This window comes from Corvus cornix, chromosome 1A, assembly GCF_000738735.6.
Source record: "Corvus cornix cornix isolate S_Up_H32 chromosome 1A, ASM73873v5, whole genome shotgun sequence".
NCBI lineage: Eukaryota > Metazoa > Chordata > Aves > Passeriformes > Corvidae > Corvus > Corvus cornix.
This window is the reverse complement of record NC_047057.1, coordinates 51,596,643-51,605,451: the sequence shown is the minus strand read 5'-3', so window position 1 is coordinate 51,605,451 and position 8,809 is coordinate 51,596,643. Positions and strand designations below refer to the sequence as shown.

At 45.8% G+C, this 8,809-nt stretch overlaps 1 long non-coding RNA gene across 1 annotated transcript; it reads left to right on the top strand.

Annotated features, from left to right (window-relative positions):
* The first annotated feature begins 2,840 nt into the window (after positions 1–2,840).
* Positions 2,841–5,287, top strand: LOC120411936. Its single transcript, XR_005604530.1, has 2 exons — positions 2,841–2,915; positions 3,193–5,287. It is a non-coding gene; the product is annotated as an uncharacterized LOC120411936 (long non-coding RNA).
* Positions 5,288–8,809: the final 3,522 nt, after the last annotated feature.

Sequence of the window (8,809 nt, the reverse complement as noted above, 5' to 3'; positions counted from 1 at the left end):
GTGAGCAGTGGGTCCAGCTGCAGACAGCAAATCTCTATTGCTTAAAGAGAAAAAAGGAAGCAAGAAAAGAGGTTAATGCTGCTTACCCTTGATAAAGCTTTTAGCTGCAAAATGTCACATTCTTCAAAACCCAATCAGCCAGTCATGCCTTAGGCTTTAGCAGCTGTAACTCTAATTGGACTAAGAAAATTAGTTGATCTGCAGCATGAAAACACAAAACAGAGCAAAAACCCCCCACAAAATGCATGCTAATTGAGTTAACATGGTGAGAGGGTCTGCTTGACATGAGTGGTGACTTCACTGCAGAGTGGCCTTTACAGCTCCCTCCAGAAGACAAAGCCCACCCTGAACTCTGCCTCCAAAGTGCCTGAGTTCCTAAGATGCAGCAACCACACCAAGTTGCCCCATAAAGAAATGCCGTTTTAATTGCTGGTATCAGTCAGCCTTGGAGCAGTGGAACAACCAGCTCATCTGGATGATTAGCATTCCTGCTGCTGGAAGAGCAGGAGTCCAGCCTTGTGGAGGGGCTCGAATGTTGACTGACAGCTTCCCACATTCATTGTGCTGTTGTCTCCTTCCCACGGAGAAGGGCATGCTCTCCTTTGTCCAAATCTGCAATCACCTTTCCGTTCCCTGCAATATTAATCCAGTGGCACCACCAAGAATAGGTCCAGGCCTCAGGGCAGGGAGGGAGCTGCCCAGGGTCAGATTGTGGAAGCAAAGAAAATTATTCCAGGAGACAGTCAGATGGACAGCTTCCCATTTTAAGCTGTGCATTCCATGTTTTTTATCTGCACTGCCTCCAAGCAAGTCTTCTTAATGACAGACTAGACCTGGATTTCTGATTGTGAGAGTCCCCTGCCCCGCTGTGTCCAAAGGTTGAAATGTGCTGCAGCCTGCCCTGGAGGACTCCTGGGACTCTTGTCCATGAAAGGCAAGGCTGTGCATCTGCTTGGGTTATTTAGGGGCAAGAAAGGCTGGTGTTTATCGTGATGGTAACTCCTTGCCAGAAGAGGACTGCTCACTTCAGGGCACCTCCCAGAGTCTGAATCTGTCAAGCTTTATACAAGCAACAAAAAGCAAAGTGGCTTTCACCGATCTTCCTGGAGATTAGTCCAAAACCAGATGGATCCCAGCACTGAGAGACTGTCATGGCATTGGACAGAATGTCTGCTCCACAAACCAGCCAAACAGTTCTCTCTTTTCCTTGATGTCTGCATCCTTGGGACTTCTGTGGACTAGGGTTATATCCTCTATTTATCTCCCTGTTTTAGGCATTTCCCTTATGCAAAGGCCTTACTGCCTATGGAGGGATGGATCTACAGCTGCTATGTCTTCCAAAGGGTAATTTCCACCAGGCCAAGAAATTGTTAAAGCAGTTGCAGATTTTTGACATGGTCCTGTATGTTTAACAAGGAGGTATGGAATCCTTCTTCTGTGCAGCTTCTTTCCTCTTGGGTCCTAAAATCTTTTAAAGAGCATACAGCACAGCAGCCTTTCTCCAGGCTCTCTTCAGGGCCATTCTTCCATGCATTTCCTTTTTCAAAGTTGCTGTCTGCTTTTCACGGGAGCAGTAATAGGTAAAAGTCTTTCATCTGCCTTCAATTTGGGCAGAAAAACCTATTTATATTTGAGGTAGCAGATGCTCTTATTTTAGTTACTCATTTCACAAAGCAGCTATTTTATAGGAAAGGCTTTATGAGTGTCTCTTCATGGGTATCTCATACACGAAGTTTCATAATTCCTGGATTTGCAGAGGCATCATTGTATCAACCTGAGCAAACTCAAGAGACCAGAGGAAAGAAGTGTGCCAGGGTCCATGGGATAGTGTCACAGTCATCCCCACTTTCAAAGAAGAGTAATCCCAGCAAGATTTAGAGTCCTCAGCTCTTGAGTCATCAGGAATGTGATGGTCAGGTCACATTTCCAGCAGTTTGGGTTTGTCCCTGCTCTAAATGGGGCAAAATAGGTATGTAAAAAATAAGTTTCTTCCTTTACAGATTCCTGTGGTGGATTCTGGTAGGGTGTGACTTAGAGGAGAGGGAGATGTGACCCTCTGGGAGATGGAGGGATCTGAGCTGGACTCTAAGCAATGAATTTCCCCAGTATCTTTCTGGTAAGGGCCCACACTCAAGATAACTGTTCCATAAGATTGCTGGCCACAGTCACCTAAGTAGTGTTTCCTTCCAAGGCTGTGGCAGAAAGCAATGCAGACCAAACTGCTTGTGTTTAGTTTTCTGGCTGACATTCATGACCTGTGGAGCCAAGACCAATTTGCTGCCTGTGATTCCTCTCATGTCTCTTTAGACACTGTTGCTTTATGTTTCTCCCTTCCAGGGAGCATCTGTGCTTTTTGCTGTTTCCAAAAGTTAGCATTTGACACAACTTTCTCTTACTGTCTTGTCTACATATCCCTTCTCTCTTTAGACTTGTTGATGCAACCATGCTTGGTGCTTTTGAACCTGGACTAGTGTGCAAATCTCAGGGCTAGTTGTGACTACAGGCTAGGCTTCAAAAATTAAGTGCTTTGTTGGAGTCCTGTCTGAGAACTGGAGAAGAATCAAATGTGTCCACTATGCAGCCATCCATCTCCCTGGAGTTTATTATAATTATTATATAATATATATATAATTATATATAATTATATATATAATATAATATTACCCATCTGTTCTTTTGCTTTCTTACAAGAAAGGATTGTGGGGTTACAGAGGTACAAATTAGCACATCTGGTTGAGACTGTGTTTAAAAATATTTGCTGTCCATCTGTTTGGAGAGAAAAATCCATTTCTGTTAACATGGTTGTTTTCCTTCTGATGCTTGCTGTCTGCAGTACCCAACTTGGAACAACACACGTTGGAAGAAGGGAAGACCTTTACAGCAAGTGGACCAGTGCCTAACTTTGCATGGGACTGGTAAGAGTCAATACTAGAGAGTGAGAAGGAGGTTTTGGGTGCAGGAAGGTGGCAGAGGAAGGGGAAGTATTTGTAATGTTCCCCCTTCCCACCCCCAAATGCCACTGGAGACAAAGCCTGCAATGGTATGATGCCACGCTTGTGGTGCACTATCTAACAGGGCTCTTTTAAGTGCGTGCTCACTTGGATCTTGCTGCCCAAAGAGGGACTACAGAGGGAGGTTTTGCAGAGAATAAGCACTGCATTCACCACAGATTGGTATCTGTTTGTCTTACAGAGCTCCTTAAAGGTCTGATGGCAAGAGTGCCAGCCATTCCCCACAACCACTGACTTCAACTCCATCACGCTTGGACACTGTATCCATGATCCTCTTTTACTCTCCCTGACAATGGCAGACAACAGAAAGCAGCAGAGATGTGAAGGAATCTGGCTGTCTTCTCATCTGAGGGCAGCTTTGGTCATCAGGCCAAATCCAAGAAAATGGCTGGCATGGAGTGCTGATAAATCCCTTTGTGAGCAGAAAGACTGAGGGGGTAGCATCTAGACAGGAGAACAATGAGCAGCTCTGCGCCGTCCCTCTGCCACCCCCGGCAAGGCACCCCCTCCAAGAGCCACTCAACCCATTTTAAATGTATTGCCTGTCAAATTCCTTCAACAGCAAGGAAGCACTGTGAAAGGCACTCACCGTGTCTCCCACAACTCCCTTGAACTCCTGGGATTTGACTTCCTAACTGTGTCTGTATGCTGGGTTAGTCTTGCTGCTATGGCAAGGAGGAAATGCAAAGCAGCCATGGCTACAGAGACACTGGAGAGAAACAGCAGGCAGCAAATCGTGCTTGGCTGTGCAGTCCATGTGTGCTTGGCCTCCACTTTGCACTGGACTCTGTCACAGCCTCAAAAGGCAATGGTGTCCCTACATAACTCTGGCCTGTTGTGTCACACTGTCTCTTGGGACAGACAGTGGTCGGTGAGGATGGGGGATGCTGTCTGTGTGGTAGCAAGTGACAGTCTGAGTGAAGCTGAGGGACATTTCCATTACCACACACAGATACAGGTGATATTCCAGGACCTCTCTGCACTGCAACTGTGGGACAGTTAGGGAATGCAAAACCTTTAGCTTAAGGAAGAGTTTAAAACTGCTCTGTAACATTTTTCTTGGCTATTTAGGACTTTGTGTGATCTCATTGTAGTTGGGTCTGGCACGCTGCAGCCTTAGGTCTGCATATCTTCCTTCAGCAATAACCAGAGGGGAGGTGACAGTACCTGCCATGTCATTCTTAGGGCTACCTGCAATTTTCATCTTTGTTTAGTAGCCTGGGGTTGATCAAAAAGGAAGCCTGAAGGAAGCTTACAGACCCAAGCCACCAAATGTGAGGACCTTTCAGTGCAGGCTGGCTTGCATGTAAGTGTTAGTTTGCCCAGTTGCTGGTGAACAGACCATAACCTTCTTCCTTAGTGTGAGCCCAGTGGATCTGTGCTTGCTCTGGGCAGGCTCTAGCAGGAGCAGTGTTCCCCTCTAGATGTGTTGGCACAAGGTTTGAATGTTCCTTTCTCCCTTCCCTTTGCAGACCCATTTTCATGATGCTCATGTGCCACAAACAGGATAGCTGTGAGACAGGAGTTGGGACAGAGGTCTGGAAAGGCTGTTAAAGGCACCTTGTGTAGCTGTTTCCTTTCCATAAGTACATCCATCTTCAGAATAGCTGGGATGAGCTTGCCAGCTATCACCTTCCTCTGCTTTCTCCTGTCCAGAGCATGAGGAAAAATTGAAGTACCCCAAAGTGCATGGGCTGGCTTTGGTTCATCAAGTCGTATAAAAAATTCCCTGAAGCTCAGTGTCAGGGGTGCCGGAAAACTGCACCCTGGGTAGAGATAATTTCCATACAGAAAAAAGCCATCCAGCCACAGAGCAGTAAAGAACTGTCTGAGCTCCTCACCACCTTTGATGATCCTAAAGAGGCTTGGCCAGGTTCACTGGGAAACACATCGGGGCATGTTTGGCAGGCCAAGGCACAGAGGGATACTAACCTGGGCAGCCAAGGCTTTTTGCTTCTTCATAGTGGCTGTTCAGGAAGTCCTAGCACCTCTGACTAGGTGCTAATGGGACACTGAAGGTGTTTGTAGCAATGTCAATGCTGGCTTGCCAAGCATCTTGAAGCATGAGTCACCTCTTCCTGAATCATGAGACTGGCCTACAAGTTATTAATATTTATTTTCTGCCTGAAAATAGGAATGACCTGCATTTAGTTCCAAACCTTTGGATCTGTAGGATTAATTCCAATGATGCTTACAGAATTTTCTCTGCATTCATGAAAACTTTGTTTTGTTGTCTTTGTGTTGCGTTCCCTGCCTTAAAATAAAAACAAAACTGAGGAGTTTTTTCTTCTCATCACACAGATCCAAATCCTGAAGGACTCATCAGCTGTTAGGAGATTCACTGTAAAACCACAAGGATTTGCAGTGGTTATTGAGCAGCCATATGCTCAGCTCAGTGCAGTGCCCTTTTGCGCTTCTGACCAAGCTGCCTATCTGCCCACTTTAAAGCTCTCCCTGCTGGCAAGAGTTTACATTAGCTCAGCTACAGAGAGGACGTCAGATTTATTCCCTAGCTGCCCTTTTCAGTATTCACAAATAAAATTTGTCCAGCATGATAGATGCAGTTGCTAGTGGTGTCTAAAAAACTCACAACTGAGGCTGCAATAAGCCAAGATGGAAGCAGATCTCCAATCAACCTCATGAACTACTCTATGCTGGAAAAGTATCTCGGGGATACATTCTGCTAACAAAACCCCTGGCTTTTCTTCACCTTTTCCTTTGCTTAAAGGGGGAGGACAGAAGAGCTGCTTAGCTGTTCACCTGAAAACACTTAGTACCTAAAACCTCCATGCTTTGTATTGGCAGTGAGAGCAAAAAGCTGTCATACACCATCTTCTCCTTGGAGGTGCAGGATTGCATCTCTGTGGTGCAGACCTGGAGCACGTGGTTTGGTAAGGCTGAGTCTGTAAGGGCTAAAGCACAGCAGTCAGTGGGTCATCCATCCTATTTTTAGTCATGCACTCTGCACCTGCAGCACCCTTGGTTGGCTGCTGGTGGTGAGTAAAACCCGGAAAGCCAGTAACCTTTCTCAGGTCATGCTCTCATGGGTGATGGATGGGGTGATGAGCACTTTGCAGGCTCCTGCTGTTGCCCAAAAGCTTGTAAAGCCTCCAGAAGGAAAAGCAGGGCAAGGGGGAGGCTTTGCAGGAAGCTCAAAGTTCTGGCAGATCGTTTATTTCTGCTTATTTGCCAAGGATGTGAAGCAATTGTTGATGCGAGAGAAGGGAAGTGCCCTTTCCCACCTTCTCAACCTGTTCGTGGTTGCATAAGCCTCAAAGCGCAGAGCCTGAGGTTGCTATGCCAACTTGCATAGTTCCTCCCATCCACCTCCCCATTTGAACAATGCCGTGGGCCTGAAGGAGCAGGAGTCCATCCTGAAACATAACAAACGATCGACCTGCAGCAGAGGTTCTGCTCCATCAGTGGAGCAGACTGAAGGACTCTGCGAGCTGTGTGTACCCACAGCCCTTGTGCCACCGATGGGAGACTACACCAGAGCAAGTGGTTTGCAGCACTTCTGCTTCCATGTCCCAAGGGCTTTGCCTTTGCTGCTGAATTTAGTTTCAAGTCCTCATTGACAGCGCTGAGTCTGTGCTGTTACCCATCAAAGGAATCACAAGTTCAGCATGAGTCTGTGTGCCTGCTTTCCCTTCTGTAGCATTAAAATAAAGTGCCTTTCAAAGGCACTGGGAGGGAGGAATCACTATTTCCAGGCACTTACGTAAACGGTCCTCAAGTGCAAAAGCGGAAAAACTTGAACTCCTTAGGCTCTTCCCCTGACCCCTCCCTTAAGAAGGACACTATATGGACCTAGGTTGTATGGTAAAAGGGTCAAATCCTTGAGCAAGAACAAAAAACCAGTGTGATTTAGGTCTATACTGCATGGAAGAGGCTGGCAGATGAAGCAGCTCCCTGGTTTTGCATTTTATCTTAATTAGCAGTGATTTCCAGCACAAATTCTTATGGTTAGCCCCTTTCCCATCTTTGTTTGACCTCCCACATAAACCACAAACCCTTTTCTCTACACTCCAGCAATACCAGGAATGGAAATCCTGACGAGTTAGTTTGCCAGTAATTAAATTTGTCCCTTCTGTTCCTTTCACAGATGTGGTTGCCCTCTGATTCGAAGCAAAGTGCAGGTCAGTGCCAATGGGAGCCTTTAATAATCTGGTAGTCTGATTGGGCGCTGAAGAGGGAAAGTTTTCTTGTTAATTGGACTGTTGTGTAATTATCTAAGAGGAACAAGCTCCTCTGGACAGAGGAAGGCTGGGAGTGTGCAGAGTGATGGAAAAGGTGATGGGTAAATTTATACTCCTGTACATGTTCTCTGAGCCTTCAGCCAGAAAAAACACATAGAAGATGGCTTAGATCTGATTTCCTTTGTCTCAGCAGCTTGCATTGTCATTTACACCAGAGTAAAAGGCACTCTGATAGGTTTTCATGTCAGAATGATCACTCTTTGCATTGCTAATACTGGGGTGCCAGGCTAGCACCACCTGCAGCCTGAGCAGGGGACACGGGCTGGTAGCAAGGAAAGGCTGGTGCTGCCCTCCTGCTTCTGCTGGGCAGGGCTCGAGGGGGATTGCCCCAGCCTTAGAATCTGGCCCTTGAGGAGGCAGGACACAGCACCACTAGCTTCATACAAACAAGACCTGACTGTAGCTGTTGCTAAAAAACCCTGAATTTTCCTGATTACAGATAATCAGAGAGATTTGCAGGCAGAGGAACCAGGTAGGTTCAGGAAAATTCTCCAGTTTCACATTAACGAAAGGGGCCCATTCATATTTGACCCCTGTCGGTAAATATGTGCAAATAGAGAAGCTTTAATCAGAGTTCTGATTTTTTCATTAAAAAATAAGATGCTAGTCATTTCCACTGCAGAGAAAAACCTGACCCTGCAGCACCCTGAGGATCTCTTTCCTCTTATCTGGTTGGTTTTAATCTTGCAGTTTTCAAGCCTGTTTTATGATTTTGAGGACCTGACGTATTTGTGGAGAGATTGTAGCAGGCAGCACTGCCTTTTAAAAACTGGGCCAAAGCAGTTCTGTGCTCTGGCTCCTTTCAAAGACGCAGATGAGGTTATTGACATGTCCATTAACTGTACCTCCCTGGAAGGTTTTGGTGCTCTGCAATGAGTTTGTTATACACACATCTCTGTGTGCTGTGTCACCTCCTGGCCATACAGATGATGCTGAGGACTGTTTCCAGCCCTGCAGCCTGAAGGCTATTATTTGTGTGGCCCTTTGCAGACAGATAAAACTCACTCTGCTCATGCTCTGAACTAGCCAAAAGCTATATAATCTCTTACCAGGACTGATTAACTCACGCTCAGCAGCTGGCTCATTAGTAATGGCTGCTCAGTTTTCAGTTAGTTTGGTGTGTGGGCAGGGGGAGCTTAAGTCTGGAGGTGCTTACTCCAAGTAACCTGGGACTAACTGTTTAAAACCTGTATGCACATTCAGTTTTTCCATCTGCAAACTGCTAAAATATTTATGTTCCTGCTGCATAGGAGAGACTGAGCCTAACTTCCTAGATATTTGCAGAATGTGTGGAGATATTAGCAAAAAAGTTACACTAGGAGTATGTAGTATTACCATTATTACTATTATAATGTATTTTACTTTGGCTCTTGAGTACATGATTGCAGTCCTCTGAGAGGAGGAAACAGAACAAGAACAAAAAGGAAATATAAAAGAACAACCTGTCATTATCACCTGTTCTTCCCTCAGAGTGATATTCCCATTCACTGGCTTCCTTTCATGAAAAATAAAGGTGTATAATATCTCTCAAATCAAAGG